Source organism: Priapulus caudatus, unplaced genomic scaffold (assembly GCF_000485595.1).
Source record: "Priapulus caudatus unplaced genomic scaffold, Priapulus_caudatus-5.0.1 Scaffold4, whole genome shotgun sequence".
Taxonomy (NCBI): domain Eukaryota; kingdom Metazoa; phylum Priapulida; class Priapulimorpha; order Priapulimorphida; family Priapulidae; genus Priapulus; species Priapulus caudatus.
This window is the reverse complement of record NW_014577065.1, coordinates 639,728-645,642: the sequence shown is the minus strand read 5'-3', so window position 1 is coordinate 645,642 and position 5,915 is coordinate 639,728.

Sequence of the window (5,915 nt, the reverse complement as noted above, 5' to 3'; positions counted from 1 at the left end):
TATACGGAGACGCCGTCGTCTCCTGGGTGTTCCGTCTCGCATCGCACTCCCCGGCGGGTCTAACAGACACCCACCGAGCCAAGGCACTGCTACATGTTCGCAGAGCATATCCCGCGCGGTTGTTGTTGTCGTCGTCGTCATCATCGTGGTGAAACACGTGTCACAATACCACGTCTGCGATTTTACGTGCTGCGCGCGGCGCTACAACTTTGGCCGCGCCGAAAGATAACAGACTCGCGACTCGCGCTCTCCGCGTCGTGTTTAGAATGAAAACTACGTCTGATTTACACTAAACATCCGTTACGCTATACGTGTAATAAAACAGCAGGATGCGGTTTGTTTTATTTATCCGTCTATTTATTTTCGAGAAAACCTTCTCGGAGTCCGTTCTCGAAGATGCGTGACGTGCGATAGAGACTCCGTGCGGCAATGAAAACATGTAGAATTGTGCTAAGCGACGCCCCCGTCTCCGCTCTAAGCGCAGTATCCTCGTATCTATTCAGCCTTCACGTTTTTCTTGTTCCCGCCACATCATATACCCACAATGATTCAACCTTCCTTGTCCTCTCTCTCTCTTCTTTGCCTTCTCCACACTACTACCATTTTCTCTCATTCTCCATCTTCACCCTCCTCGCGTGCTTCTTTATTCCCGTTCTCCACTAATCAACAATTACCCATCTCGGCGTTCTTCCCATGTCGCATACCTGATCCGCTTCTTACAACTTACTCTCCTTCTTCGACTAACCTCGGCTCACCCACCCATTTGTTATCTCTCTCTACCTTTTCGTCTTTTTTCTGATACTACCTTCCAAATCTGTCATGTGTTTATTTTCTCGAGAATTTATTTTCTTTCCTTGTCAGTACATCTTATTTTCTCATTTCTTTCTTACTATCTCTCCTCTACAGACGTTACACGTGCAATAATTTAGCCTCTTCATTTTCCTTAGCTGCCAGACTATTCAACCTAGATCATTTCTCTTTACCGGTACCCGTCTATTTTCCTCACCAAATAGGTTGTCCTGTAGACGTATTCATTTCTTAGTTTTATCGTTCAGATCTCAATCTCATAAGTAACCGTATTTCTTATCAACATTTCTCGTGTGAAACAACCGGATTGGCCTCCACACAGGCGTACAGGCATACCAGCTACACGGCTCACCAGTGTGTACCGCTAAATTACCATGGTATCCCTCAGCGCGCCTATAAAATGACATACATACATTTCTGTATTGGATTAAACAAATTATCTCGTAATATTCCTTCGACCGCGAGTTCCTGTTCCTGTTTTCGCACCCGCGGATCTTCGCTGTAGTTTTAGTCAGTTTGTTTATGAAAGCGAAGAGACCGCTGATTGAAGTGAAACCAATGACAGGTTCTGGAAAGCTTGTTTACATTATTGTCATCAACGTGCTTAAGACTAAGCCAGTTTCCAACAGCGGCCGTGAAACGTTGCGCGCCCGGAAAAAATATCGCACCGTGGTATGTAAATACCGTGTGTAAATATCTGTATGTATGCGTACATGTACATATGCATAATGTGTGCATTTGTAGTTATACAAATACATGTGTATGTGTACATGTATATGTATATATGTATGTATATGTTTATCAACAGTCCATAATAGAGACTTTAGAGAGTTCATACTAGATACATATAGTCTCTATTATGGACTCTTGATGAATATGTATATGGTATTTTCACATTTACCATGCCCTGTAAACTCGTTTTCTTATTGTAGTATTTGCCGCTATATGTAAACATTGGTAACTCTTCACTGTCCCATTTGATTCATGATTTTATTTAAACTGCCATGAGTTACTTAATCCTATCTTTCTTCTTCGTTTTCTTATTGTAGTATTTGCCGCCATATGTAAACATTGGTAACTCTTCACTGCCCCATTTGATTCATGATTTTATTTAAACTGCTATGAGTTACTTAATCCCATATTTCTTCTGATGCGGACAAGCAGGTTGTAAATAGGCCTACCGATTCTAATTGAATAACCCGAGCACCTGATTGCACAGCACTTCCTATTGGAGTGTATAATGAGAGTATGTAAAGGTTTCTCATCATTATATTCACACGATATGTAACTTCTGCGATGCTTCGTGGTCTTATATTTGGTCTCGAATGTGTCAAAACCTTATAGTCAGACGCTTATATTACCAGCAGCGTGTGGTTATCAGCGGGCAAATGTAGGCCGTGTTTTTCCGTGTTACTGTAACAGCGTGGCCGCGTTACGACGCCCTTGCAATAACGCGCTATCAGTCTTCTCTTTAAATTCAAGGTCTGAGCCGGCATGTGTAATAATTATAGATTTCTACGGCTATTTATACTTACTATGCGCGCACTTACTTATAATATTCTCTCGTACTTTTGCGCCAGCTCGGTTCGGCTGCCCTTACGCGATCATAAATGTGTCAAGTTAAAAAGTGTTATTAGTGATATTTTGTGCAACCGCAAGTGCGTGAAACACATGGATCAGCTCAGCCGCGTTTGCATATATTTCGTTACTAGCTCTTACTTTATCAACGTGGAATAAATAGAGCTATTCGCCTAGCTTCACACACCATCGCGCCCACCGTTTCTATTGATGCTCTAATTCTCCGCATCCACACATAGACGTGCGGTTGCGTCGTTCCCTCATGATAGCCAGCATGGCTAACATGTGCAGGCCGCATCATAGCATTCCGCAACAAAACAGTGGATTGAAACGTTAAATTCCACAGCGATTCCTCATTGCCATCCGATGTAGATAAATTATCGTTAGACGTGTCATCGGCTCCATATATCGCCGCGCCGGGAAGTATCGTAGTATGTGCTCAGTATTTACGCAATAATAAATCATAGTTGACCACGCCGATCGCCGCCGCCCTGTGCATGAGATGACGCTGGCTTCGCTACAAGCGTTTTACGCACGCACTTGTTTTGACAAAAAAAGCTGCCGAAATCATTCGCGCCGAGATGTATTGCGCATGCGCGTCCGGGGGGCTTGCGGAGTTGACCTTTTCTACGCCATCATCGTACTTGATACCCTCGTTTATGTGTCATCGCTGTAAGATTCGTTTCCAGGTCGAGCAGCTGTCATTCGAGGTGGAGAAAAAATACGCATCATGCCACATAGTAAGCGCCGGCTATAGGACGCGTGCTGGTGCGTGCTTACAGCTGTTTCGCTTCACATTTTGCAAATTCTAAACATAAAAAGCGGAGCTGTGAGATGGATATCCTTTACGACCCCAACGGATAAATTAAAAGCGCAGATGAAATAATAATTAGTAATTCAGCATCGATCTTCTCTTTCGCAACGCCATCCGCATGACTTCGGCCGCGTCAGAAGATCAGGCAAAAAAAGTCAACACCACGCGGTTGTTGAAAAACAATTACTATCGAGGATTCATTGCAGGATCGGTTGTGGAATAAACGCCTGTGAGAAACTGTATGTCCTCGTGACGTGTCAATATGTTTACTATGACTAAGTATTTATTCATCCATCCATTCATCTGTCCATCCATCCATCCATCCATCTATCCATCCATCCATGCTCCTTACCTTCTGCCTGCTTGTCTGTCTGTCTGCCTGCCTACTTGTGTGTCTGTGTGTCTGTCTGTCTGTCTGTCTGTCTGCATGCCCGCCTGTCTGCCTGCCTGCCTTGCCTGTTGTCTGTCTGTCTGTCTCCTGCGCTGCCTGCCCTTCCTGCGCCGTCCTTTCTGTCTGTCTATCTGTCTGTCTGTCTGCCTGCCTGCTTCCGGTGCTGTCTGCCTGCCTGTCTGCTGTTTGCCTGCCTACCTGTCTGCCTGCCCTGCCTGTCTGTCTGGCCTGCCTGCTTGCCTGCCAATGATTCGCGTCATGCGCAGGCAGGCGCGCGGTCTCGGGCGGTGTAATGTCCGCAGCTGCGTTTGTAATTGCCGATAGGTGCCTCGCCAAATGTCCGCCATGCAAGGATGCTGCGGTGCTTTTATTTGGGCGTTATTTCGAGAAAAATACTTTCCGTCTTCGTTTTTCACGCGCGTCGACTATTTCTCGCGATCGTTTCTGGCCTATATTTAAGCCAGCCGGTGGCTATATTTTGCCGGTGGAATGGCGCAGTTTTTCAACTAGCTTGTGTTGTTTTTGGCGGCATCACACCGATCGTTCTAAAGATATCCGATGGCGGGCTACACACATTTCGCGAGCGATTTTTTTTCTGGCATGTCTTGTCAGCAATGAGTGAGCATTTTTACTCGCGTTTGGCAACCGAGTAATAATCGGAAGCGCCATCGCCGTGGCCATACCACGGCAGCGGCACGGCCACGCAGCGACGCGTAGTGAAAAATGCCTCGGCTTAACTATAATTTTTATACGCCGTGCAAAAACCAATGAATGCGTTTATATTTAGACGCTTGACTGGGTGACTATAAATTACTTGATACGCTAGTTTTTACGCGTGGGGTTGCCCATTCAGAAACAGCTGTCGTCCACCCATGAGCAGCTAACGGGCACGCTGTTCAAGCTTGCGTGTTTTACCTTACAAGCGTATAGTATAGTAATTTTATAAACATAAACTTCATAAAATTGAATGCAACAAATATGCTGAAAAGAACATAGGCTGTTCCTCGTTGTTGTTATTATTTGCTATTTTGGGCGGTAAATGTGCGTGAGAGAGAGAGTGTGTGTGCGAAAGCGTGCGATGAATACGAAATATAGTTCGCCCTGTTATTTATAGTGTTGAAACAAATTGTGCGATCGTGGGCAGCCATACGGTGTCGCGTAACACAATTCTCTCATTGTAGCGAGAAAACGTCTGAAGCTTAGACTACTGTGCAGCAAATAGCGAACGTGAGCTGCGTACAGTGTTCGGCCTTCGTAGGCAGTAAGATACACCCTCTCCCCAAAAGAATTTCGGTGTTGTATGAGTACACGCCCTGTATTTGGTCGCGTCGTACATGGCGCTGCTGGGGCGACACAACCGAATAGCACCAACACCCAACACACTACACACACACACATCACCACACACACAACACAGCACACACATACCACACACACAGCACACACACACACCACACACACACACACACAGCACAACACACATCAGCACAGCACACACACACATCACACACTCACACAACACAGCACACACACACACACACACACACCACACGACACACACAGTCACACACACACACACACACACCCACACACACACACACACACACATACACACACGCAGCGCACAGCACAGCACACACACACACACACACACACACACACACATACACACACACACATACACGCCACGCGCAACGCACGGCATCGCACGCAGCCACGGCACGCACGGCACGCACGACACCTACACAGACACACACACACACACACACACAGGCGGCTCGACATGGCACCTCACAGACGCACGGGCAGACGGCCCACGCGCATACACACGCGGCGCACACAGCGAGAACGGATGTGTCGCGAATGGTGAAATGTTGTGGCAGGCTCCCTCGCCGACCAATATTCTCCGTCTGTCCACCCCCCTTCTCTCGCGCAAGCCGAACCCTCTCCCGCTGGAAATAGCACCCCCGCCATCCCATCCCACCCCCAGCTTCAGCGAGGGAGCCGCGCAATGAACAACTAAGTTCGTGACACCATCAATCAGCGGAACCGGGCTGCGCCGCATCGCGTTCCATCTACGCGTAGTAGTAAAAATGTCCCGTCGTAACCGCATCGCAGAGTAGTAAACAAGTTGCCCCCTTCGCCGAATTCGTGGCAGGGCGCCCGGAGATTAGACGCGGGAGCCCAGGGGGTCAGCCTAGCTGGAAAGGAAACCATTTTTCAATGCATATAAGCAATGATTCGTGTACATACCCGATGTAAGGAAATGTAAGTCTGGCAGGCATGCGCGTGTGGCGTGTGGTCAGTGGGTCATTTGAAAGGCAA